This window comes from Lissotriton vulgaris, chromosome 10 (assembly GCF_964263255.1).
Source record: "Lissotriton vulgaris chromosome 10, aLisVul1.2, whole genome shotgun sequence".
NCBI classification, from domain to species: Eukaryota; Metazoa; Chordata; class Amphibia; order Caudata; family Salamandridae; genus Lissotriton; species Lissotriton vulgaris.
Genome location: NC_141698.1, coordinates 199132807 through 199160583, shown reverse-complemented (window position 1 = coordinate 199160583; position 27777 = coordinate 199132807). Strand labels below are relative to the sequence as shown.

Genomic DNA, 27777 nt, shown 5'->3' with positions numbered 1-27777 from the left:
ATCGCCCTAAAAATTACCCATACCTGAATCCAAAAACCCTCATTGTCCTAAACTCATTCCAAGTTTAATTTAGGATTTTCCTTAAAACCATCTTTCCTTGTAAATGTTAGCGTACATTAAAAAAATTTTTTTTTTATTTCCTTGCCATGTTTTAGTACAAGATAATGTTTAGAAAAACTTGGATTAGATCAATTCGCAACTGTTTCTGATGGGCCTTTCTGATTCATGAAGCTCTCTCATAAAGGCACTCCTTAATTTATTCATCTATTGTAGATGGAAATCAGTAGATCAAAATTCAAAGTTTGAGAAAAATGTAAAGTATTGAATCGGAAGAAGGATACAAATTCAAAACCGATCCCCATCTCAGTCTATTAAACCAAACAATATTATCCACTCTGGATTTATTTATTTATTTAGCAATTTGTATAGCGCCTGGTGACCCGAGGGCATCCCCGCGCTGTTAATATTGAGTCCTGCTGAGGGGGAGAGAGGTGGAGGGTTTATTTAGGGAACAGAAGGGTTTTAAGTTTTTTCCTGAATGTCAGGTGGTTGGGTTCCAGTCTGAGGGAGCGTGGGAGAGAATTCCAACCGGTGGACGCTTTGACAGAGAATCGTCGGCCTCCAGTGCGTGTTCTTTTGAATTTAGGGATGTTGGCCAGGTGCTCGTTCTCCGACCGTAGGGCCCTTGGTGCAATGTAGGGGGTGACCAGACCCCTAAGGATCGCAGGTCCCGATCCGTTGATTAGTTTATGGGCCGTGCACATGGCCTTAAACTCCACCCTTTGGCGGACTGGCAGCCAGTGCAGCGCCTTGATGGCGGGTTTGGCGGATACTCTAGGAGGTACGCTCATGATTAGGCGGGCTGCAGCGTTCTGGGTTCTTTGCAGTCTTGCTAAGGTGGCTTCCGGTGCACCTAGGTAGACCAAGTTGCTGTAGTCTAGCCGTGACAATATGAGGCCCTGTACTATTAGTTTCCTGGACACGGGCGGTAGGAGGGGGAGAATTTTGCGAACAGTTCGCAGAAGCCCAAGACAGGTTCCGGCGGTTTTAGCCGCTTGGGTCTTCATTGAGAGAGCGGGTTCTAGCCAGACTCCGAGGGTCTTGATTTCGTGTTTCGGGGTGGGGATTTCCCCGAACACGTCTGGCCAGATTGCCGGGGGGATGGTCGCCCATTGTTTGCCCATGAGCATCACCTCGGTTTTGGAACCGTTGAGTTTTAATGACGATTCACACATCCACCCGTGAATTTCTGTGAGACAGTTTGGTAATTTGTCTGGGTGGTCGTCAAGTTGGGAGAGGGAGACGACCAATTGTGTGTCGTCAGCGTAGCTCACGATTTTTATCCCGTATGGCGTTACCACGTCTTCCAAGGGGGCCATGTACACATTAAAAAGTGTGGGGCTCAGGGAGGAGCCCTGAGGAACCCCGCTGGTGAGTGGAAGTGTGGCCGAGTGGAATTCGCCATCCCAAACCTGGAACGTGCGTTCAGTGAGAAAGGACTCTATCCATTTGAGTGCCATCCCGGTAAGCCCTGCTGCAGCCAGTCGGTGAAGAAGGACACGGTGATTGACCGTGTCAAAGGCGGCACTCAGATCCAGGAGGATCACTGCCACTGATCCCCCTGAGTCTAGAATGCGCCTTGCTTCCTCGATGACGGCAAGCAGGGCGGTGTCTGTGCCGTGTCCCGGACGGAACCCAGTTTGGGATTGCCGCAGGATGTTATTAGTCTCGAGAAATCTGGAGAGTTGACTGTTCACCGAGAAACTGGTGATCTTGCTAATCCCTGGAAGGAGTGATATGGGCCGGTAGTTTGCCATATCAGTAGGGTCGAGCTGAGGTTTTTTAAGAAGTGCCTTCACCACTGCCTTTTTCCAGCTGTGGGGGACTGATCCTTGAGCAAGTGAGCAGTTGATAAGCTCCGTGATTGTAGGGGTGATAGCGGGGGCCACGTTTTTGAGGAATCTCAGAGGTGCAGGGTCTAAAGGAGATCCACTTTTTATTTTATTCAATGTCGTTTCCACCTCGTTGGGCGTTATCGGCTTGAATGTCTCGAGTTGGGGACGTAATCCCGTCTCATCGGGGGGCTGAATAGTGTTTCTGCGGGAAGGGGAGCTGGGGGGAGGGAGGGATGTGAGGATGCAGGCAATTTTGTTGTTGAAGTATGAGGCTAGGTCATTACTTCTATCTACCTGAGGGGTGGTGGGCGAGGAAGCGATGGGAACTTTCAGAAGCTCCTTCACAATGAGATAAGATTCCCTAGAGGAATTGGATGATTCCTTTATCCGGGTGTCATAGTGAGAGGCTTTGGAGAGCTTGATTGCGGTTTTATAGGTTTTGACTGAGGAATGGTATGCCTCTTTGCTGGCGTTGTGCCAGTCTTTTCTCCAAAGCCGTTCAGCTCTTTTACAGTTTTTGCGGAGCTGGCGGAGTTCTGGGGTGTACCACGGAGCAGAGCCGATGTTGTTGGTCTTATCTTCGCGCATTCTGAGTGGGAGCACAGAGTCAAGGGAGTAAAAAAAAACATGTTCTCTAATTGATTTGCTAAATCCATGTCTTTTGAAAAGATGAATTTGTGACTTCTGGGTGAAGAAATGATCCTAGGTGAATGAGGACTAGAAATCCGGAATGAGGATCTGTAAGAAGATGGAGTATTATGTGGTGATGGTTAGCCTTTCCCATGCAATACTCTTACAATACACCAAAGATGGTCCTTTGGTTCACAATAATAAATCCTTAGCTCAGTCCTGGTACAGTGGCAAAGAGCAGTCGGGCTTTATTTACTAGAAGAACATGTGTTCATCATTTCAGAATTCCAACATGGACGATAAGTAATTGACACGACTCAAAAGATATCCAACACCAATTTATAAAATTGAAGCCGATTTTTTTAAATATAAATTTAGACACCAAAACGAATTCAATCAGATAGGTATAATTGAAGTTATGGATTTAGAAGCAAAATTAAATTGGTGTGAAACAGTACGGCAATACTTTCCCATTTGGTCAATGTGAAAAAGCACTAGTGACAATCGGACACTTGCAGGTAGAGTTGCATGGAATCAGAGAATCGTTAAGGTAATGTAGTTCCCGGGACCAAGCCACAATAGTCTGTTCGGTTTTACTTGGTTCGAGAAGCCCGGGCGCTGGGTTGTCCTGGATGTCCTTGGAGCTGAAGCTTGAGCCACGGGGGAGCTGGATTTACTCTTGCACCATGTTGGTGAGGAAACGGGTGCAAAAAGTCAACCGCAAAGCGACTGCTGACATTGGATGAAGGTTTTGCATGGTTACTTCAAGGTGCAGCGTCGAGTAAAGGGGCTGATTGCCGAACTAGCCACCAACAAGACGTGGCAGTGGGAAGGTCAGCAGAGTGTTATTTCGACTTCTTGAGGACCGGGGGAAAATTGTAGCCATCTGAAACTTTGTGGAGGTCAGGACTAAATTTCCCCCAATGCATTAAACCATCTGCTTTTGGGTGATCCCTATGAGGGCTCGATGGCGAGAGATTCTTTGGTTCCAGTATATTGTTTTTTCCTGCTGTATGCAGGGGACTAGGGCCACTAGTCCAGGGGAGTCTGGAGTTGCATTTGGCTCTCAAAGGAGTTCCTCTGTCTGGGGGAACAGACCTTTGGTCAGGAATGAGTCTCAGTCATGCATTTCCAGCAAGGTTGCCGCAGAGTATTATACCTTTGCTTTGTGCAGATCATGTTATTTCAGACACTGGTCTCTTCTTTGTCCTTTGTTGCAAGTCTTATTAGAAAGGAGGTTGTGGTGTTTGGGGTAACCCTTAAATCCTAGATTTAAGGGGGTGAGAGTGTGGGCACCAATGGGCTACTAGCCCCAGTGGCTAATACGCCCTTGAGGTGTCACCTTTTCTACCTTGAACCCTTTATTCTACCACTTTTTAAAATGACAGAAACCTTTTCTTAGCTGTACAGACCAGGTAGCCCGCTCTAGAGGCGTGGGCTAGTGTTATGGGGCTGTTCACCTGAAAATCTAATTTTCCTGCCTGCCCAGGTGCAAATGTGCCTGGAGGCAGGGGGAAGCTGTTGCCTCCTTTGGGAGGCAGCCTGGTTGCATGTTACAGGTGGTGAAGACTTTGAAGCTCCCTGCCTTGATGTTCCACTCAACTAGCCATCCTGTCAGCGAGGGACGTGTGACCTCCTTCTTGTCCAGGCCATTGTTTCGGACTCCTGGGAGACTTCACACGTCCTGGCAGTGGGTCAGATTCCTTTCTTGCAACTGTGGGCTGACAGCCAGAGCACAGGAAAGGCTGGGGCAACCAGGTGGGCAACCTCTAAGGTAGCCACCTGTGTGCATGCATCATTGTCCTCGACACAAGACGTATGTCTGGGGTGACCAGACACTTTGTTTGATCTCAAACATGACATGTTTCAGTGGTACCATAATGGAGATGGCAACCTCCAGTTTGTCTGGGTGCCAGCTCATGTTATCCTATGGACTGCTTATCACTCATAGTGTCCTTTAATGGAAAAGGCCACTATAGGGGACATGTAAGGTAGCACTGACATATCCTCACCTTTAATATAATGCACCCTGCCTCCTCGGCTCAGGAGGCCTTCCTAAGGTGTGACTGGCACATATTATAAATAGTGCATTGACTTTGCCACACAGGATGAGGCTCATAGATGTATCCCATGTCAGCCTTCACCGTGGAGCCCTTGGGAGCAAAACCGATGACGCTTGGTTCCCCTACCTCACCAAAACCTGGGGATTAGTGCCCAATTCCTGCCAGAAATCTTTATGGGAGATTTACCAACTCCAGTAACTCCACAGACTCACCCTTCTCTAGGGATGATGAAAATGAGAGCTCCTTTAATTTCAGAGGTCAGTCCTCCACAGCCAGTTGTTCCTAGTCATAAAGATAAAAGTGGCGCACCACCAGTACGAAGTATTTATAATGATAAAACCAGTCCAGGACTTGGAGCAACACCTTTGAGTTCGCGGAAGCAGCCCAGTTTTTCCTTCATGCATACTCCATTATCCGGCACAATACCATCTACACCTGGGACAGGCAGTAGCGAATTCAGCACAGCAACAATTGGACAAACTAGAAAGACAATGCTGCATCCTACTCAGCTTGATCCTTTTTAGGTCGAGCTGACGTAGCATTCATGCGAAAGCATGAATGCTGTCAGCAAGACAACTAATGCTATCCGTATTTAGGAAAGTGAACAGCAGAGTGCCACGCGCTTTCCCAGTGTCGGATTTCACCGCGGGAGCGAGCGCGCTTGCGCACAGTAACTCACAGCCCCTGTTCACACAGACACAGCCAGCCCCCACCCCTCTGCATGCACGCACACACACACACACACACACACACACAGGCGCGCGCATGCACACACACACCGGCATACAGGCACACAGCCCCCCCTCCCTCCCTCCCTCCCTCCTCCCTCCCTCCCTCCTCCCTCCTTACTTCACCGGAGTCGGACTCGGGCTCGCACCATCTGCCAAGGGTGCCCCGCAGAACACTCGAGCTCCTCTACAAAGAAGCGGAGCTTTCCCCACAGTCTCCCCGCTGGTCTTCACCCGGGCCCCCTCCTGGGACCCGGGACTTCACGCGGCACTTCTCGTCTCCAGGCCCGCGCTCGCCAAAACGAAACTGCAGAGTGGCGCGCATGCGCAGGCAGCCCCCGCCCTCTCATTCATCATCGGCTGCAGGGTGGCGCTCGTTCAAACGCAGGGCTGGCGTGCCTCACTGCTGCACTTTTACCGCTGCAGGCACCAGGGCGCCTGCTGAGTACTCGAGGGGCGAAGGGCTTCCGTCTGGAGGTGCCAGAGCAGCAGAAAGCGAAGGGAGAGGCTCGAACAAGTGAAGAGCCGGGCGGACTTTATCGGAGTGAAACTGTGAGGACGGCTGCGCCTGCTTCAGTGCGGACCTGTCGGCATGTCCGGCACCCCCACGGGTCCTTAAAGCACACCCACGGCAAGGGGCAGGCGTTGAGTGTCTGCGGAAACAGGTGTCTCGCAGCCTTGTTGACCTGGCTGTGTTGACAGAAACCGTAACGGCGACGTGCACTACAGTTTCTAGTAGTGCACGTCTGTTTCCTGTGCGGGAGCACCGAGCATCCTCGGCTGCACAGGGCACCTGTGGCGTCCCGGCAGTCTTCAAAAATTCACATGATTGTTTAGTGCTTGTAATGCGTAACAAGTGCCCGGGGTCCAGGTTCTATGCGCAGCGCACCGCAAATGAGAGAAGACAAATAAAACCAGCATAAAAGGTCAGAGGCATACAGTAGACAAGCATGGGGGTGAAATGAGCGGTAACCACAGCCAAGTGGGGTGAGGGGGTAGCGCAGAGTCCTCACAAAAGGACATAGGGCAGTCTTGGCAAATGCGCAGTGGAAGGGGAAAACTGATCCATCACTGGACTTATTATTTTTGAAAAATGTCCATTCCCTAAATCTCATTTGAGCCCAACCCATTCCATTTGGGTATATCGAGGGATTATTAGTAAACTGCTGTCCCTCTGTCTACCAGTGACAGCAATTCGCCCTGAACATCCTCCTGGAGTGGGAAAGGCATGTACAAACACTCCTCACGATTCAAGATCATTGAAAAGCACATGTATTCTTTCAGTCTCCGTGGGGTATTCCTTTTGCATCTTGGAGCGCTAGTTTTCGAAATGCCATTAAATGTTCTTAATTGGTGTCAAATTATGTCTCCTGGTTGCAATAAATATTTTCATTTGGCTAGTAACATTTCACAATTTTTGCTGGTTACTTTTACTTTAATGTCCAAAACAGCCCTATTGCAGCAGTTGGATTAAAAACAGTAATAATGGGTAAACTGAAATTTGTGCCAGGGATGTTGAAGTGAACACTGAATGTGCTATTTTCTATACTTGTGTTTTCATCCTGTTGTGGTTGCGTAATGTGTTTCTGCGTTGCACCTTGTTGGCAACTGCAATAATCTTATCAGGGTGGGGCCGGCTGCTCTTGAAGAAGCAGTGCAGACTTCCTGTTCTATCTGAGCACCGTGAAGTTTTCCACGCGGCTATTGGGATGTCAATGTCTGATTGGTGTCACCGTATACTTGTGTAGTTATGTTTTTGTAGAGCGCCCACACCACTATTATATGCCTCAAACCACTGAGGGTGGGGGTAGGGAACAGAAGAGGAAGGAAACAGCAGGATAAATCCGCAAGAGGCTGAGACTGTTCAGGATCCGTAGGCAAGCCAGGAATGCCTGTAAGGGTATGCAATGTCATTCATTACAGAATCTTCAAATTACAGCCGCTATTAATCAGAGCAGGCAACATATTCTGTCACCCAGTATTTCAAGCCTTCCTCCCAGCACTTTTTTGTTTTCCTCAGTGGGAGACCTTCAATGTTTACCTCGGGTTGCACCTCACTGATGAGGCCTAAGTAGGCCGAAACCGCTCTAGGGTAAAGAAGTGCATTTTTGTTCACTTTTTTCATAACACAAGTTCAATGGGAAGTCTTGATTGCATATGCGGAAAATCTTTACATGCCATTTTGATTTTGTTATTGAGCACACAAGTGGAACAACCGAGTCCTGACTGAAACTTACAAAGGGAACTAAACCACCTTTTAACCCTGTTTAGATTTACTCACAAGTTAATTCCTCCCTAACTTTCTTCCTCCTTGTTCGCTCCTTTCTTAGGTAACTGTCCTCTTAACTCTCATCGCATCCCACTGATCCCTTTAGGTCACTCACACAACCATCCGCGCCCACAAGAACCAATCCCTCTATCTATCGCCCTCCCTCTATCTATCTGTCACCCTCACTTTATCTATATATCGCACTCGCTCTTTCTATCTGTCGCATCACCACAGCATCATTCAGCACCACCACAGCATCACTCGGGGGCACCACAACATCACTCAGCGCCACCACAGCATCAATCTGTACAACCATTCAACAACAACTGGTTCAAATATGTTCTCTCAATGTTTCAAGCTTTATTACAAAATGTCACAAAAAGGTGTTAATATTTCACTTCTGTTCCTGGATTTTCGTCACAAAAAATACACTAAACAAAATCTTCACAAAAGTTATTTACCAACGTTTAAGCTATTGCCATTATAAATTACAATAACTTTTATTTACGTATTAATTATTTTTAAAAAGCCATTGTTATTTGTAATATCAATACATCTAAGTCACATAAATACAACACATATTGCATTACGAATGCTATCGGTGTCACATTTGCGAAAGTTAAAACTATTGGCATTGTGAATGACAAAGCTATTAATTTAGCTATTTTCAAAACCAACACATAAATACAAAATTTGTCATTTACAATACCAATAGCTCAAACTTTCCTAATGCGAGACCTATTGCATTGAAAATGCTTGTTATAGTCAAGGTGACGCGCTGACTTAAGACGACCAGCTAGATGACACATGGCTTCCTACATTCTGATACAGTTGGCACAGTATGGAAACATTTTAAAGCATGTGATGTCTAACAGGAAATTGCATGCACATTCAGTACCAGTCCAAATTGTAGGCCAGGAAAGCCTTGAGCAAAGATGGAATGGTGTTTGGTGAATCTATAATGGTTGTGGTCAAGTCTTGCATAGATAAGTGTAAAGGAAAGCTGTGACAGGTCTTACACGTGTTCCACATCCTTAGTCTACACACCACTAGTGAAAATAGTTGGCACGCCTGTACAACATGCTACAACTCCTAGAACAACTACAATGAAACCACTTTCTGCAGCGTATAAAGCATCAACCAGTGAATATCAGGTTGTTGCTGACCGACCGACACCAAGGAAAGGTGACCGCATTGTTTCTAAAGCCATGGAATACATGTTTGGATGGTAGTTCGAAGGTGGGAGAGCCTCACTGATATAAACCTATCAGTTTTTTGGTTAGTTATATAACCAACTGGCAGCACTATTTCTCGGTCTACTTGGGATGGCAGTTGGCGGTCTTTTAGGATGCTGTGCACATGGAGGGAGTTAATAGAAAATTTTGATTTGTCTAGGTCCCCGTAATTTTAAGATAATTACATGTCGGTCATCAGTCTGAAAGTAAAATGCTGGTTCTACTGCATCCGTTACACCTATTTAATAAGCAGCAATATATATTTTTGACTAAAAGGTTTGACATACCTAAGCAAAGGTACATTGTGCCAATTGTGACATGTTAGTGGGCTAAGGCACAAATAATTATGTTTATTAGATTTTGTATAGCATCGCCTTTTAACTTTTGAAAAACGTATTTGGTTGCTTTCCTTCTTCTAGAGGTACCTCATTAACACGTGCTCTTTTAAAATGACTATTGTCTATAATGAACATGGTCTTAATGTTTCTGTCACTGTCTTTTTTTCTCATTGTTACATATTTTAAAATTGTTATTGTAAATTCACAAATAAATGTGTTGCCTACAAAGTTCGAGAAGTTTGCACTGCTCCTGCACTGGCAGCCCCCCTGTCATCAACTTACTGGGGTCACTCGGGATGGCACAAGCAGTGCTTCAGGCCCTGGTTACTCTTTTAAAGCCCATGCACTGGGTACCACTAGTACCATATACTAGGAACTGATAAGGGAGGATTAAAGTCCTTGTGAATTGGGGTTACCAGTTCACTTATATCAGTTTTAGAGAAGGAGAGCACTGGCAATGGGGCCTGGGCAGCAGACTCCAGTGCACTTTCAGAGTCCTAATCATCAGCATTAGAGCAAAAAGTAGGGGGAGGGGATTGTGACCATATGACAAAGGCACTTAACTACAGAACCCCACTGTGGACCCATTTGGAATGTAAGCTTGATTGATGCAAGCATTTACATCGGTGTATTCTCCCTTTACTGCTGTTTCTAGCATTCTGGAGGCAAGCTCCAAGTCAGGTTTTAATTTACACCTGTTTAAAGTACTGAAATCATTCTTTTATTTGTTCGGCGATTACTGTTCTAGGCATGCAACTTTGAAGGTCTGTAAATGACAATGTTAATAACAAAACTCGGGTACATAACTTTATCAACTCAAGATTGATAAGTCAGAGTGGTGTCACCAGTGTTGGATCCTGTGACATTATGTTTATAAAAATATCTGCAGCATGTGTGAAACCCACTGCATTCACTATGTGACTTCTACAGCTTGGCTCATAATAGTATACACATTTTCATGTTTCCGGTCTGATCTAGAGACCACCATCACTGTTTTGCAAATCTCATTTTATTAAAAAATCATAAATGAAAAAACACACATATATATACAGAACTTGACATTGTTTGGGTGTCAGCCTTCTTCATTTATTGGTTTGTAAACCGGTTAAAAACCAGTGTGGTAAACCGGTATGGAAAGCAATACTTGCAACAGTACTTGCAGTTCCCCAGTTTTACTTGGAGCCAAGTATTTGAGTACGAGGTGATAAAATAGTTTTCATTAAGGTAGGCGGATGTTCTTTGCTGCTAGCTTCTGCCATAGGATATTATGTGGAACTGAGGCAAAGGCTGCGTTGAAATCCACGAAGAATAGACCTAGCAAGCATTGTGATTTAATCATTTTATCAGCCCCATTGCCAAAGCCAGAAGGTTTGCAGTGATCCCCTTCCCCTTTTAAATACTGTGTGGTGGTCGGGAGGAAAATACAATATTCTTTAGCCCACAAATTGAGTTCTCCATGTAGCCTCATTATACAGCAAGGAAGTTTGTCGATAATTTCCCGTGTATGAAGCTTTTCCTCCATTATACATCAGATGGATTATTGTGCCTCTACACGATTCTGGTATTTCTGCAGTAGAGCTGCAGTGATTGTATTGTTAGTAGGGTCTCCTGAAATTTCAGGTTGCATTTAAAGAGTTGTTATGGTAGGCCATTTGGCCATCTTGCCTTACCCTGTTGATTACTTCAACAATCTGTTGACTGGTAAAAACTCTGATTTCCATGGATGAGAGTGCACAAGTTTCTATACTTTATGATTTTAAATATTCCATATCAGCTACTGTTTTAACCACAGGGATTCCTGCACCCCACTTGCTCGTTGCAATGGATTTAGGGGTTGCCATTGTATTGTTACATTGTGCCTTGATGATCTAATCTTTCTGTTGGTGTGCAGCTATATTTGCATAGTTTACCGCAAGGTGGTGTTGGTTACTTTTATTTACAATCTCCAAGAACTTTTTTGCATTACTGAATTTACAGGCAAGGCGGAGAGTCGCCCAGTAGTTGTCATTGGGAGCATGTCTGATTGCCCATATTTTATTTTTGTAAGACTTCTGAATGGCTGCAATTTTTTTTACCTAAGACCGGCCCTGTTGTGATGCTGTTTTTAAGCTCTAAGCTGTTTATGCTGTTCCTTTTTAATGGCCCTTGATGATGAAGGAAGCCTGTGGCATAGTAGTTTGTTTTGTGTAAGAACATGTGTTCTGTGTGAGTGTGATGGAAACTCGTCAGTCAGGTTCTTGATTCCCACTTCCCAAGCCTTGCTCGAACTCTGATCATTTATGACCATTTTCTATAAGTCTGCATTGCTCCTCAAAGTCCTTTGCTGTAGCACCTTTCCGGTTTTATCTGTTTAGGTTGGTAGTTGGTGATACAGATCCAGAGTATAGACTTTCGCCAGAGCTGACTTTTATTGCTTAGCTGCAAAGTATGCAGATTATGATTGCTTCCTGAGTGAACGTCTAACTTGAAAGGCTCCAAGTATCTAAACGAGGAGAATCTCATTGTATTGCATTGTATGCCAAATCTATAAAGTACAACTTTCACCCTGCGGGTATCTTGGCGCTGCAGCACGTGACATCCACACCCACAGATAGAAAAAGGGAGTGGATTGGCAGTAAACGTTCTCCATCATCACGGGATCAAATTCTAGGGAACAGCCATGTTTTAACCTTTTTCTTAAACTGCAGGATGTGTAATCTATAGTGGAACAGGATTTAGTGGTGGTGTGAGTCTGTGATGTAGGCTGGTCTTCTCTTGCTGTTCTCATCGCTGTTCTGAGACCGACATGCAAGCCTATACCCAATATCTCCTTATCAGTGGGATCACGTCTGTTAGTCACAGGTATCATTTGATATGAGATGTTCAAATGGTCATCTTGGAGCAGTACCAGTTAATCCTGATAATTGTTGAAGAATAGATTTCATTTTAAAGAAGCCAGTTAAGATCGTGTGACCCGACATGCTTTTGGCTTAGTTTGGTTATTATACTTCAGTATAGGTATCATTTCACTTTTTAGATGAAGGCGTGAGTGGATGTAAATATTCATCAATATGAGTGGTGCCCTATGTTCACACATCCAGTTTGCAACCAGCATAGCCATGGTCCAGGATCAATGTAGTGCTATTTCTTCTATATTAAGACCCTTATCAAAGGAAGTGGTAAATAGCTAGGCCACCCTTAGGTCCGTCTTTTGTCGTCGTTCTTAATGCTTTGTATCTATATTCAAAATTCCTGATCAGGGGAGTTGATGTTATACTCCATGTCTCCTACAGCATTATCACATTAAATTGCGGCTAGTACTTGACCTCTTCTACATTATCAACCAAGTTCCTCAAACGTCTTATGTTCTTATGAGCATATCTGCAGACCAGTGGAGGGACTGAGCATATGCATAGCAGGTAGTCCGTTTCCTGATCTATTACCCAAGGCCATTGGCAGCCATAACCAGTCTGTCTCCATGTTGCTGTTTTGACTCGGCCTGTGTTTCCTCCCTAGTGTATCTTTCAGCTTATTGCTGTATTTTTTGGCTGGTTTTTGCTGCCTATTGCGTTTTTCAGAATTGAAAAAGACTCTTTTGAGCAACTGCTATTGTGACAGTCATAGATTCACTGTAGAGCTGTACTGGGTATGCTTCAGTTAAATATCTTGTTAGCTCTATGCCCCAGTTCCTGAAGTGATACTTTTCTTGCCATCTTTGTCCTGCCTGTTCAGCCGTTAAATAGTTAATTAAAGTGGGTTCCTTTGGTTGTGTACCTCTAGTCAGGAAAAACACAATGGATTGTATGTCTGCACTGGGTAAATGTGCCAGTGGCACATGGCTTTCCTAGTAGCTTCAGGAAGGATATTTCCCCTATTTAGTATATTGTGGGGACCTTTCAATACATATTCTGGGTGGGTAGATTAGGATCTTTTTTCCTGATTGGTCAGTAATGCCTGAGCTTTGTATTGAAGCAGCACCCAGGAATGGGACAATGAAGTGGAGCACAGTTGGAAACGCCGGCCACAATCATGGGTCATGCAATTGGTGGATTTTTGAGAGGTGTTGGTCATGCTCCCTGTGCCCATAGGGCAAAGGGTGCCTTATGTCCATCTGCAGAGTCCTCAGGCTCAACTTGTGCTGTTTGCTTAGCTTTCATTCTTTTGCGGGCACCTTTTGTGACCTTGGACTGCTTGGCTGCCCATCTTTATCCTTTTGGGTTCTCTTGTGGGCGGTATTCACCTTTTCTGAGGCTATATTGGTCAGAATAGTTGCACTTTGCTTGAAGAGGCTGAGGATTTTATAGGACTGACTGGTTCCTGCAGTGTTCTGAATTCTATGGCGTTGGGAGTCCTGCACTAGCAAGGTTAGCTGATTGGAAGATTTGCTTACGTATGAGTTTCGCCCTTCTGACTGGTTTCCCACCCCTTATTGGGTGACCCATTGGTCCTTGAGTTTCTTTACCATTTTCTGTGGGTTTCCAACATGGCCTGGTCCTAGCTCTTAATCCTGCTCTTAATCGGATTCAACAGAGCTGAAAAACACCACACCCAGAAAGCATTGTGAACACAGGAGGCGGACCCTTGAAGCTATCGGTAGAGGCAGTGGGAGGCAAGGAAGCACATGTCTAAACTGGACTAATCCAGGAGCAGAGAGCAGGGATCTGCAGGGGATTGGGGGGGCGGGGGGGGGGGGGGGGAGAGGCTATAATGGTTATGGGCATGTGGGCTTCTGAAGCGGGCACATGCTGCACCGACCTAATGCAGGCGGCTTCTGTGCGACGTGGGGTACCCACAGCCTATTGCGCTTACCGCCATGCTGCCACATTGCTATCTGGCCTGGTGCGTCTGGACTGGGGCTGGAAATACCCTCCTGCTTTCTCCTCTCCTTTCCCCTTCCTCCTAATTGTTTCCCTCTTCCTCTGGCGGGGGAGAACAGCTGGAGCCGAACTGTCGGACAGCCTGTCTACCTGCCCGCCTGCTAAGTCAGTAGCAGCGAGCCCTGCCCTGCTCCCTGTACGCTCGGGTTTCCTGGAGAACACAATCTCCTTGCGCTGATGCAGTAGCTTCACAACAATGCTAGCCGTTGCCGACGCTGGATACACGTGTCCTAAGACTGTGGTGCGGTTTTACTGCATGTCTGTTAGTTTTAAAATGGAATTAAAATAGAATGGGCCACATGCAAGCAATAGGGAATTAGGCACAGGGCAGTAGTGTAACAACCGTGATGACGATGGAAGAATGCTGATATGCAGTGACGTATCTGGGTGAAGCTTGCTCCCGGGGAGGCACTTAAACTAATCAGCAGAATTGGCATGCAAGCAGGTGTAGGTCCCTCAAGCTAGCACAAGCCTCCCTAGTCGAATGCTGGCCGCTTCCTACCTTTCTAGGGGCCTGCTGCCAAATGCACTCACCGCTGCTGTCACTGTCGGCAGCTCTGCAGCTTGTTAGTCTTCTGTAACAGCCACTACTGTCCATCTCAAAGTTGCCTCCTGGGTTTTTTCGGCCCTTGATCAAGTGACCGGCAAATGACAGATTGTATGTCATGGCGTATCAAGCTGCCTGGACAAACCGAGCAGGTCCTCACGCGCTGAGCATCCAGTGTCCCTGGGCCAGCAGCAAGCTCCACCCTCACATGTAGCCACGTAGTACCTCCTTGTGATTTATGATGCCCGCCTTGAACTCCTTGATCACATCTGTGTGGGCATATAAGGTTAAACACTAAATGCTATTTCACCTTCGTAGACTTCTAAAGTAAAATTCATGTATTGCTAATAGATGTGAAATATATGCCCTACTTTCAAGATGCCATCTTTGTTTATTTTGATTACAAGATGGAACTGATGCTATTTTGAAATATGTTGGAAAGTATGAGTGATATTGGACTGCATTTAAGAAGAGAAAAATATTGGTTAGTGGGGTGGATTACCTGGGTACCCACATTAGCAAAGAATGGTTGGGTCCTAATGGCAGTTTGAGAGCCATTTAAGAAGCTCCGTCCCCAAAGTACAAATATCAGTCTCAGTCTTTTATGGGTTGGTGTAGTATTAAGTTGTCTATCTAATTTTGCTAGAAAGACCATCAAGATGAGAGAGTTGTTGAAGACAAACCATTTCATGGTGTGAAAAGTATGATAAATAATTTTTGAAAATGCAGAATTAAATTGTTGCTGCTTAAACCTAGAAACTTTTTTGACCCCAACGTGATAGATCCCAACAATGTTTACAGTTGTGTAGTTTTAATGCAGTAGAGTTGACTGAGAGCAGTGACTGTAGCATGTGCGTCATGTTCATTGAGAGGAACATTGATTTGTTATTTTCCCATCTAGAAGGAATTGTTGGCAAACTGCTGGAGAGCAACCTACTTTAGGTAGTCTTTCTGGGCTACCGAAGTTCTGGTGAAGATACACCATTGAACCTGGATTTATTTATTTTGCTCCTAAGGTAGCAGGTACTTGGACATCAAGGATGTGGTAAGTGCGTATGCTAGAGTTTTCCTTTAGGCTTGAATATATGCTGAGATTAGTGAACTCTGAATCGGACTGCTTGTGTAATATGCCAGTAGAAACAAACAATGTCATGAATGAAGAGACTGAGTGCGTGGTAGCTGAAGTTACAAGGGGTTACCTCTGGTAGATTTTCTCAGGCTTAGTTGGAAAAGAGCATGATTAAACCAAAAAGAGAGTGTTGGACCCGGCCCGTTGGGCAGGTTCACCCCTAGACTTTTTGCTTTTTCCTAGCCTGTTTATGGAACCTGGTGTTGGTGATTTTAGGCCTCTGCGCACTTTTTCACTGTGGTACAGTGTAAAGTGCTTGAGCTCTCTGTATGTGTGGTGAGTGACCTGCCCTCCCATAGGAATGAATGGGGAATATGTATGCCCATGGTAGTTCCTGATGTGTGGGGAGTGCAGGGGCGATTTTGGTATGTATGAACTCGTGAGAGTGAATGCTGCAAAATGATGTATGCGGCATGACTGTGTCTAGTCTAGAAGTACTACTTTTGGAAGTTGGAATATTTGTGTAAGTTGGTGTTAGCGTGTGATTGGCTGGTGAGCCTGGCCCAGAGTGCCTGGGCCTGCTTGTGGATTGACTGTCTGGTTTGAGGATGACAGGGGCTAGAGAGCCCAGGAGGTTGTCTGAAGTCAGCCCATGGATGAAAGGCAGCATCTGCTGCCAGGGAAGTGGGAGGAGATGGCACCTGATAGTGAAGGGCTGTGCCTGCCTAACTACAAAGCTGGCTCCACCTCCCGCTGGGCGACTGACACCTCTGTCCCTGATACTGAAGGGGACTTCCCTCTAAACCAGTCTAGCTGGTTCTCACACTGCCTGCTTCAAATGACTTCAAAGGACTTCAAAGGCTTTTCAGTGTATAAGAAGGGGCTGTGTCCCCTTCCAAAGTGTTCTTGTTTCTAACTTGAATCTGCCAGGGGCATGCTGCTGCTGGGGCTCAGGGGAATCCCTGAGCCCTGCCCAGCTCCTGGACTCCTGATGGACTGCTAGGGGGACTCTGTCTGACTGTCCCCCTGCCTACTGCATTTCTTGAAGGACTTTTCTTGCTGGGGGCTATGCTGCTCCCTCTTTATGATTCCAGGACTGCCTGGAAGGACCTCATCGCTGGACTGTGGGTCTTACTTCGCTGGGGGACCTTTTTACATTGCTGTGTCCCCCTGAAACTGCTGTGGGCCAAGGAGATCGTGAAACTGCTGTGTGCAGTGGACATCAGGGACTGCTCGACTAAGCCTGGCTGTGGTGTCCCGGATAGCGCACTGGCTGCTCTCTGCTCTGATTGAGGGCGCCGCGCTGATTGCTGCCTGCTTTGCCCCGAGATCGGCGTGTTCATCGACACGTGCTCGTGGGGGCCGAGGGGTTCTGAAGCTCCCCCAGCGCAGCGCGGGTTAATGCCGCTTGCCCGCATAATCACCGCCGCGGGCCCGGGGCCCTGAAGCTGACCTCGAGGGTCGGCTTGCATCCACGAAGGGGCCGTGCAGTGGTTGGCTGTGGACGGAGGGCTCGGCAGAAGTGCCGCGACGGGATTGGCCCGTGCGCCGTGGCGTCATCCTGGTTGCCGCGCTGGGATTGGTCGAGGAGAGGAGCGTCATGGAAGGCCTGTCCCGGGAGCCGCACTGCCATTGGCTGACTCCCGGGTGCTGCTGGAGGCTCGACGTAGGGGCCGCGACCGGATTGGCCCGCAGCACTGAAGCCGCCGAGGAGTGTTGCCTGATGCCACCTCAGCGAGGAGCCGGAAGCAGAGTCAGCCGTTCGACCCCGTCCTCGCCGAGGGAATCTCCAAAGTGCCGGGTGATCACCGCCGGGCCCGGGAAGAGGAGTCGCCGCGTGGCCTGCTGCTGGGGCTCCCGTGTGTCGAGGGAGCCCCGGCAAGAGATAGAGAAGGCCAGTGCGAGGCTCCCCGAATGGAGGGAGAGCCTCGAGTGCGGAGAGCCCCCGCTCGCCAGCAACCGGTGAGTGGGGCAGAAGAGAGGAGGGGCGCCGGGACACATTGTCGGTGTCCGCGCCCCCCCCCATAGCGCGAGCTCGCGCTTCCTGTGTGTATGAAGCCGCAAGAGCTTCAAGGGCGGCCCCAGCTGGCAGTGGGTCGCCCCAACATGTGTGAGCCCAGAAAGGCTCAGAGGGGCATCGTGCTTGTTGCCTTAGAGTCCAGAGAGACTCCAACGATGGCCCAAGTTGCTTTTAGGGCCTGTTAGGCTCTAGGCCACGAATTGTCTCAAACTTAATTCAGATAAAACTGAAGTGGTCATCTTCGGTCACCTTTCTCCGGCCTGGTCACCAGAATGGTGGCCAACATCGTTTGGAACTCCTCCCAGCCCAGCTCTTAAAGTCAGAAATCTGGGTATCACCTTTGATGCAGGTCTAAATTTCATGGCACACGCTAACAAGACTGCGGCGACTGCTCATATGAAACTCAGAATGATCAGGAAATTACTACCATATCTACCGGACACTGCTGGGAGAACTCTGGTCAGCTCACTAGTCCTGTCCGCACTGGACTATTGTAATGCTCTATTCCTAAATGCACAATCCCGGGTGACTAACAAGATGCAGTCCATTCAAAATGCTGCCGCCCGGATGCTGGCGGGACTTCCCAAGTTTGCATCGGTCTCAAACACCATCAGGGAACTTCACTGGCTTCCGATACGTAGCCGTATAAAATTTAAATCATTGTGTATTCTTTACAAGGCACTCAATAACCAAGGCCCCTACTTCCTCAAACATAATCTTCATCACTATACCCCAACCCGTTCCCTTCGCTCCTCTCACCACAATCACCTAGTAGTGCCTCGTACCAGAACAGTCACTTGGGGTGACAGGCGCTTTCTGGTTGCCGCCCCCAAACTCTGGAACACCCTTCCTCTACACATTAGGACCAGCCCTTCCCTGTTCATATTTCGCAAACAACTCAAGACTTGGTTATTTGACCAATAGCTCCACTTTTTTGTTAGGTCTTCTAAAATACTGATCCATCCCTTACGCCAGCGCCGAGACGCCTACGGGTATTCGCCGCGCTTAATAAATGTTAAAATAATAATAGGGGCACTGTAGCGATTTCGAGCCCCCCAGAGAGGGGCTCCCACGACCCCCTATTTGCTGAAGAGCCTGTTAGGCTCAGGGGGGACATTTTGCTGAGGAGCCAGAGGGCTTCAGAGAGATATTTGTTTCAGAGCCTGTGTGGCTCAATGTGGCGCAGTTTGTGCTCAAGGGGCACCCCTTCATTTCAGAGCCCCTGCCAAAGTTTCTGTGATGTTCCCAGTTGCCCAGCAATTTGTGGGCAGCTGCCAGGTTTAGGCTTTTTGTACTTTTGGACTGGCGCTACATGGCAGCGCGCCCTGACATTGGACACAGGGCATCCTTGCCCCACCAGGCCAGTTGGCCTAGGGACTGCCACAGGTAGTGGCTTATGTAGGGTTGGCGCAATGTGATTTCTATGCTTTTTAATAGTTATTACTAATGTGAGTTTTTGCGCTATTGATTTATTATGCACCTCTGAATGTGTTATTGCATCATGTGTGTTTTCTTTCCCTTATTACTCCTCTGAATGTAGGTTTATTGCATCATGAGTAATGTATTCTTTCTTAGACCCCTAAATGCTGGGTGATACTTGGGTGGTTCTTCTTTCTTAGTACAGGTGGTCCTATTAAGGTCCTGGTTCCTGTTACCAGTGGTTACTGGTTGTTATCTTTGATTATTATTTTATATTTATCTAGAAGTGCTATATCTGAATATGACAGTGGCCCTTGTGGCCCTGTCTGGTGTACATAATCCCTGTGAATATTGCCCGTGCCAGTTGGCACAATGTATGTGTGACTTTATCTGATATGTTTTTACAATAAAAGTTATTTTTATAATAACCTTGTGTAGAGTCTCTTTTGTGGTGTGCCTAGTATGTTGTTGCTGTTGTGCGCTGGCGCAAATGCTTTACACATTGCCTCCGAGTTTAGCCTTACTGCTTGAGCCAAGCTACCAAGGGGGTGAGCAGAGGTTATCTTGGCGTGTGACTTCCTTGCCCTGACTAGAATGGTGGTTTCTGCCTGGCTTTGGCGTCAGCCTTAGCCTACCAGAAATAGCCAGTTCTAACAGAGAGTAATGGAGGTTATGAAAATGAGATAGCCCGGAAGATGTCAGCTGGATTTTGAAGTGGATTTCTGGTTGAAACCGGTGAATAAACGAAGAGTGCAGAGTTGTAGAGGATTGAGTAATTGGTAGTTCTGAGGAGTTTGAAAGAGTGTGTTGTTGCTAGCACTTGAGGACACTGAGGATGAATGTCTATAAAGAGACTTTATAAGCATTTTTGTGGAGTGACTGTACTGTACTGTGGAAGGGTTGGTTGGAAACCACACATCCTGTGTATTGTGTGATAATGGTCCGATAATAGTGATATATATATATATATATATATATATATATATATATATATATATATATATATATATATATATCACTATCAGCAAAGTCTTCAAACCTCCACATGCAGCGGCGAAAGAAGAGACAGACCCCACGTTCTCCAGGCAAGATGTTATTTATTCCTTGTGCCTCCCAAAATGTAACGTTTCGACTACTGACGTAGTCTTGTTCACACACCACATTACACAAAATGGAAAATTCTTTTATCTATGCAGTGTAGACCCACCCTTTCGGGCCCCACCTTCCAAACGTGAGTCACATGGTTCTACCAATGCCAGATACAAACAAATTAAAGAAACAGTGCACATTAACGCTATGTCTTTGTAACTTTGTTGCATCAGAAACAGAAACAATATTATATGCTTACTGGTTTGTCAATGTCAATCCAAATTGATTTCTGTAAACGTAAATACACTTAGAAAAACAATATTTGTAAGTGACAAAATTGCTGCATGAATGCGCGAATGTTGTTTTACGTATGTGTGTCTATATATATATATATATATATATATATATATGTATATATATATATGTATATATATCCTCGTTATTTTGTGGATAATCTGAACATACCTACATACCTTTTAAGGAGATAGCTTTGTACATATAGCAGGTGGTCACAAATATCGAGTGGTTGTCTTATAAAAGCATTCTCCTCTGTCTAAATTGCATCTATAAGATATGGCCAACTGTATCTTTCCCATAAATCTAAGCCAGGTTGGAATGTAATCAAGTGTGTGTAAATAATTAAGCTTTATCAGCTACAGCCTAGCCAATATTGATACATCTTGTGGGGCCATTAGTGCTTCTATCCAACCGGCCTCTTTCAACTGGCCTACATTTTTCTTCCTTCTGGCCTCCCGCTCGCTGCATGAGGAATTACATACAGGTGTTTTGTATATGTTAGAAATGGTGCCCTTTTTATGTTCCATTATTATTTGCCCTGTAAGGAAATTAATTCTGAGAGTCAGTATCTGTGATTTACCTCTTGTGCATGTCTGAGTTGTAAGAATCTGTAAAATTGCATTTTGTATAACTGGAATTCTTCCTGTAAGATGAAAAAAACTCTACAAAGAAGTTCCCTTTCCTATATTACCTTAGGTGGAAATGCCTGTGCTGTCTCAGGCCTTAAAGCAGTAAACATTACCTTCTGGCCAACCATTTCCTGTGCCATCAGTTCGTGCTTTTCATGATTTTATTTTTTAACTGAATTAATTTTACAGGGTTGCCATTGTGGATAATGTAGAACTTCTGGGGATTGTGTTACCACGCAACCCCCCCCCCCCCCCTCCCCTTACGAATGGATATCCCCCCATGGTCTGCCTGGCTAGGCGGAGTTCTCTGTCGTCTTTGATCTCCCACAGCCAGTTATTCACCAACACTAGTTTGGATACCTGATAGTAAAGTAGAATGTTCAACATTCCCATGCCTCTGTCCTACACAGATTGTGTACATTTATCAAATGTAACAAGTTTCAGTTAACCCCTCACTCGCCCAGTACTCTCTGCCCATGACCAACCACAGAAATGATCACTTTCCCCCTTTTAGTTGGCAAATAATTGTTTTGTTGTATATGGGACATTTTGTAGTGTGTATGGGAGTCTGGACAGTGCATTCATTGTATATAGTGGTACTCAGCCAATAATGGTTAAGGGCAATTTACTCCATCCTCTAAAGCAGGCTTCTCCAACGAGTGTCTCATGAGCTTGCTGGTAGCTCTCTACCTACCTGCAAGTAGTTATCCTGTGTGCCGCCCAGCCTACTAACTTAGACACTTTTGGTTGCTTGAATTAGTCTGTGTTGACCAAAATGTAAAAGTGTGTATTCATGACAAAATTGTGAGCTTTTTGAAATCTCATAATTTTAAAAATACATTTAAAGCAAATATTGGAGTGATAAATCAGGTGGCACTGCACTGGGGAGATGTATTACTTATATTAATACCTTGTTGCCAGGTGCATGGCTGTTAGGTCTTAATCATTTAGAGACCTTCCAATTGATAAAGGATTATTTACATGACTTCGGCAACTCTGCCTGATGCACTGAGGGAGTTCACTGTTCATCTTGCTTATGGTCACCACTAATGTAATCTTGTGTGATAAGGTCACTATTACAACACTAATAATATTGGTAGCTTGGGATGACTTTCATACTGAAAAGGTTGGAGACCACTTTTCTAAAATCCCTGTGTAAGATCTCATACTGAGGCTGTACATCCAGCCCTTTTCTCTACTCCAGGTGATGCATACTCAGAAGTATTTAAAACGATCTACTTGAACCTGTAGTTTGTGGCGCGTATACGAAAAGTATGACCATCCGTATGTAAGCTTATGTGACCCGCTGTGCTGCCTACCCATTGAATTTCCAACCCCTATGCATCATATTGTATCCAATTGGCCAGTAGGCTCTATTGTTTAACTGAAAAGGAGAGGGGAGAGTGGACAACCCTGCCTAGTACCTCAAATTATATGAAAGAAGTCCGGCAAGACTCCCTTCAGTCACACTGTAGCTTGAGGGCAGTGCTAACTATGACCGGAAGCACAGGCCATAATGTATTTTCCACAGTGCATGGGGAACTTCTAATTAAAGGAATCAAAATCCAATAGCCTGCAGGGCTGGTCGCTCCACACACCGCGCAGCTCCCTCACTGAGTGCCGGGACCCCCGACCCCTCCGCTGCGCCTCGCACAGGCGTGTGCCTGGACCGTCACTCTACCGGCTCACTTCCTGCATTGTGCCCCTGCTCGGCGTAGCGATCCTTTCGCCTGTGTACAGCGTTTGCTTGGTTATTCTGTGTTCTGTACTGTGTTGACTTGTATTTTCCCCTAATTGTGCCTCCTGTGCCGTCCTCGTGTCCTCCCGCCGCTTGTCCCCCTCCCCGCCGCTGCTCCCCTGCGGCCCGCCCAGCTTCGCTCTTAATTCCCGCCCATTGGTCCACCCCGCTCCCGCCTCCCAGCTGCTCCGCCCTCGCTCCGCCCCCCCACTACGCCATTTATGGCGGAGTCCACGTGCATGCGCAGCGGGCACGTGGACCGCGCCCAGTGCCAGGACCCCTGGCTCCCGCAGACCCCAGCCCACCCACCGGACCTACGACACCACTGAACTCTACGCACTCAACGCCGGCCGACTCCGGGCTGCTACCGAGCCACCCCGAGACGCACCCACGGACCCTTCTGCTGCCACTCCTGCAAGTTCACCTGCATCCGGACCTGCACTACTCAAGCACCAACCAAGACGAGCAACAGCAGCAGCCACCTGAAATGCATCCTGCTCAACACCCGCTCTGTCCACAGACACGCCGTCGAGCTCTGGAACCCGCTCGACACAACTTCACCAGACGTCGCCTTCCTCGGAAACCTGGATGAACGCCTCTTCAGCACCCGACATCGCCATCCCAGACGGCTACAAGATCATCCAAATGGACCGCATCAACCAGACCGGAGGAGGCATCGCCATCATCCACAAGAACACCATCCGCATCACGACCAGCACCGACGACACCTCCGCACCCGCCGAGCACCTGCACTTCCAGGTCCACATCAACCCCAAGACCACCCTCAGAGGCACCCTCATCTACAGACCCCCGGGACCACGCACACAATTCAGCGAAGACATCGCCGACTTCATCAGCCCGCATGCCCTCCCCTCCGCTGACTACATCCTCCTCGGGGACCTCAACTTCCACCTGGAGAACAACAACGACCGCAACACCACCACCCTGCTGGACAACCTCGCAAACCTCGGACTCAAGCAGCTGGTGACCACCGCCACCCACTACGCCGGACACACACTCGACCCAGTCTTCTCATCCAGCAAGGACCTCACCTTCAGCCACGCCACCGGACTCCACTGGACGGACCACAGCTGCGTCCACTTCAGCTTCAGAAGGACCACGAGCCACCACCACCAGCAACAGGTTGCACGCAGAAGCTGGAACAAGATCACAGCCGACCATCTCGCAACTTCCCTGAGCAAGAACCCACCCACCAGCGCAACAAACCCCAGCCAAGCGGCCACCAACCTCACTAAGTGGATCAGCGACTGCGCAGACGACCTCGCCCCCCCTGAGGACCCCGCCTAGCAGACCTGGCAGCAAGAAAGCCCCATGGTTCACCGACTAACTCAAGAGCTCCAAGAAGAACTGCCGAGCCCTCGAGAGAACCTGGCGCAGAGACCCAACACCGGACAACATGACTGCCCTCAAGCTCGCCACCCGAAAACACCACCAACTTATCCACGCCACCAAGACAACTGCATTCAAGGAACGACTGGACAACAACGCACACAACAGCAAGGAACTCTTCAGCATCGTTAAAGAGCTCTACAACCCCAATGCCGGAAACAACATCACCCCTTCGCAAGACCTCTGCAACTCCCTCGCCTCCTACTTCCACAACAAGATCGCGGACATACACAACAGCTTCAGCACTCAACCGACGCACGCCACGACCGAACCACCGCCCCCCACCACCACCCTCCGCGCCTGGACCCCGATCAGCACTGAAGACACCGTCCGCACGATGAACTCCATCCACTCCGGATCTCCGACCGACCCTTGCCCGCACCACGTCTTCAACAAGGCCGACGCTGTCATCGCACCCCACCTGCGGAACATCATCAACACCTCCTTCGACACCGCTACCTTCCCGGAGAGCTGGAAGCACGCCAAACTCAGCGCTCTACTAAAGAAGCCATCAGCCGACCCCACCGACCTCAAGAACTACCGCCCCATCTCGCTGCTCCCTTTCCCTGCAAAAGTCATCGAGAAGACCGTCAACAAGCAGCTGAGCGCCTTCCTCGAGACGAACGGATCCCTCGACCTCTCGCAGTCTGGCTTCCGGGCCAACCACAGCACGAGACCGCCCTGATCGCAGCCACCGATGACATCCGAGCCCTGCTTGACAATGGAGAAACGATTTACAAAAGGGGGTGGTGATGAACAGAGTGTCTGAATTGAGCAGACCACTCTTACCCAGTCCAAAGATCAGGGCTTGATCCATCACCGTTATTTATCTCACTGCCCCATCCCAGCTCAGAACCTGGCTATATGCAAATCAGTCTGTCCCTGGCCCAGTGCATCATGGGAGCAGGGCAGACTAAACTACCAAGCCAATTCTTTACCAGAAAGGAGACAAGCTAGATCAGATGTGAGTCCCTTGCTCATTGCACCATCAGGATTCAAGCAAGCCGGGCCGAAGAGGCTGAAATGCCAGAAACCGGTCCCCGGTAGCTTGTTTCCTTCCCAGTGTAAGAATTGGCTTTTGTAGTTTGGTTTGCCCTGTTCCCATCATGCACTGGGACAGGAACAGACTAATTTGCATACAGCCAGGTTCTGAAACTGGGATGGTGCAGTGAGCTAAAAAACGGTGTTGGATCTAGCCCTGATCTCTTGACTGGGTGAGAGTATTCTGTTTAATTCAGAGACTTTGTCCCTCACCACCCCTTGTTGTAAATATTTTTGTCCACCCTAAGCGTGGAAGGGTATACTCAGATGTGAGTCCCTTGCTCATTGCACCATCAGGATTCAAGCAAGCCGGGCCGAAGAGGCTGAAATGCCAGAAACCGGTCCCCGGTAGCTTGTTTCCTTCCCAGTGTAAGAATTGGCTTTTGTAGTTTGGTTTGCCCTGTTCCCATCATGCACTGGGACAGGAACAGACTAATTTGCATACAGCCAGGTTCTGAAACTGGGATGGTGCAGTGAGCTAAAAAACGGTGTTGGATCTAGCCCTGATCTCTTGACTGGGTGAGAGTATTCTGTTTAATTCAGAGACTTTGTCCCTCACCACCCCTTGTTGTAAATATTTTTGTCCACCCTAAGCGTGGAAGGGTATACTCAGATGTGAGTCCCTTGCTCATTGCACCATCAGGATTCAAGCAAGCCGGGCCGAAGAGGCTGAAATGCCAGTAACCGGTCCCCGGTAGCTTGTTTCCTTCCCAGTGTAAGAATTGGCTTTTGTAGTTTGGTTTGCCCTGTTCCCATCATGCACTGGGACAGGAACAGACTAATTTGCATACAGCCAGGTTCTGAAACTGGGATGGTGCAGTGAGCTAAAAAACGGTGTTGGATCTAGCCCTGATCTCTTGACTGGGTGAGAGTATTCTGTTTAATTCAGAGACTTTGTCCCTCACCACCCCTTGTTGTAAATATTTTTGTCCACCCTAAGCGTGGAAGGGTATACTCAGATGTGAGTCCCTTGCTCATTGCACCATCAGGATTCAAGCAAGCCGGGCCGAAGAGGCTGAAATGCCAGAAACCGGTCCCCGGTAGCTTGTTTCCTTCCCAGTGTAAGAATTGGCTTTTGTAGTTTGGTTTGCCCTGTTCCCATCATGCACTGGGACAGGAACAGACTAATTTGCATACAGCCAGGTTCTGAAACTGGGATGGTGCAGTGAGCTAAAAAACGGTGTTGGATCTAGCCCTGATCTCTTGACTGGGTGAGAGTATTCTGTTTAATTCAGAGACTTTGTCCCTCACCACCCCTTGTTGTAAATATTTTTGTCCACCCTAAGCGTGGAAGGGTATACTCAGATGTGAGTCCCTTGCTCATTGCACCATCAGGATTCAAGCAAGCCGGGCCGAAGAGGCTGAAATGCCAGAAACCGGTCCCCGGTAGCTTGTTTCCTTCCCAGTGTAAGAATTGGCTTTTGTAGTTTGGTTTGCCCTGTTCCCATCATGCACTGGGACAGGAACAGACTAATTTGCATACAGCCAGGTTCTGAAACTGGGATGGTGCAGTGAGCTAAAAAACGGTGTTGGATCTAGCCCTGATCTCTTGACTGGGTGAGAGTATTCTGTTTAATTCAGAGACTTTGTCCCTCACCACCCCTTGTTGTAAATATTTTTGACAATGGAGAAACAGCAGCCCTCATCCTCATCCTTGCGGCCATCGCCCGCCAACACAACCTCAACATCATCTCTTACGCGGACGACACTCAACTGATCCTCTCTCTCACCAAGGACCCCAGCACAGCCAAAACTAACCTACACGAAGGAATGAAAGAAGTCGCCGAATGGATGAAACAAAGCCGTCTGAAACTGAACTCAGACAAAACAGAAGTCCTCATCTTAGGCACATCCCCCTCTGCATGGGACGACTCCTGGTGGCCAGAAGCCCTTGGAAAAGCACCCATCCCGACAAACCACGCACGGAACCTTGGCGTGATCCTGGACTCTTCACTCTCAATGAACAGACAAGTCAACGCCGTATCCTCCTCCTGCTTTAACATTCTTCGCATGCTCAGAAAAACATTTCGCTGGATCCCCTCCGAAACAAGGAAAACAGTCACCCACGCTCTAGTCACGAGCCGACTGGACTACGGAAACACTCTCTACGCAGGCTCCACCGCTAAACTCCAGAAGAAGCTACAACGAATCCAAAACGCCTCAGCCAGGCTCATATTAGACATCCCACGCAACGAACACATATCTGGTCACCTTAAAGACCTCCACTGGCTACCCGTCAATAAGAGGATCACGTTCAGACTGCTTACCCACGCACACAAATCACTCTACGATATCGGACCAGATTGCCTCAACTCTCGACTGTCCTTCTACACCCCCTCCCGCCAACTTCGCTCTTCCAGCCAAGCCTTCGCCACTGTACCTCGCATCAACAAGACCACCATGGGAGGCAGATCCTTTTCATACCTGGCGGCCAAAACATGGAACTCACTCCCCGCCTACCTTCGCCTCACCCAGAATCACCTAGCGTTCAGAAAACAGCTTAA

General features: G+C 47.5%; 1 protein-coding gene and 1 pseudogene across 1 annotated transcript in view; both read left to right on the top strand.

The window, feature by feature from the left end:
- OXSR1 (oxidative stress responsive kinase 1) overlaps nt 1–27777 on the top strand; it is a 783663-nt gene that overhangs the window by 111418 nt on the left and 644468 nt on the right. The window lies entirely within an intron of this gene.
- Nucleotides 4656–8817, top strand: LOC147684979 (nucleoporin NUP35-like; annotated as a pseudogene).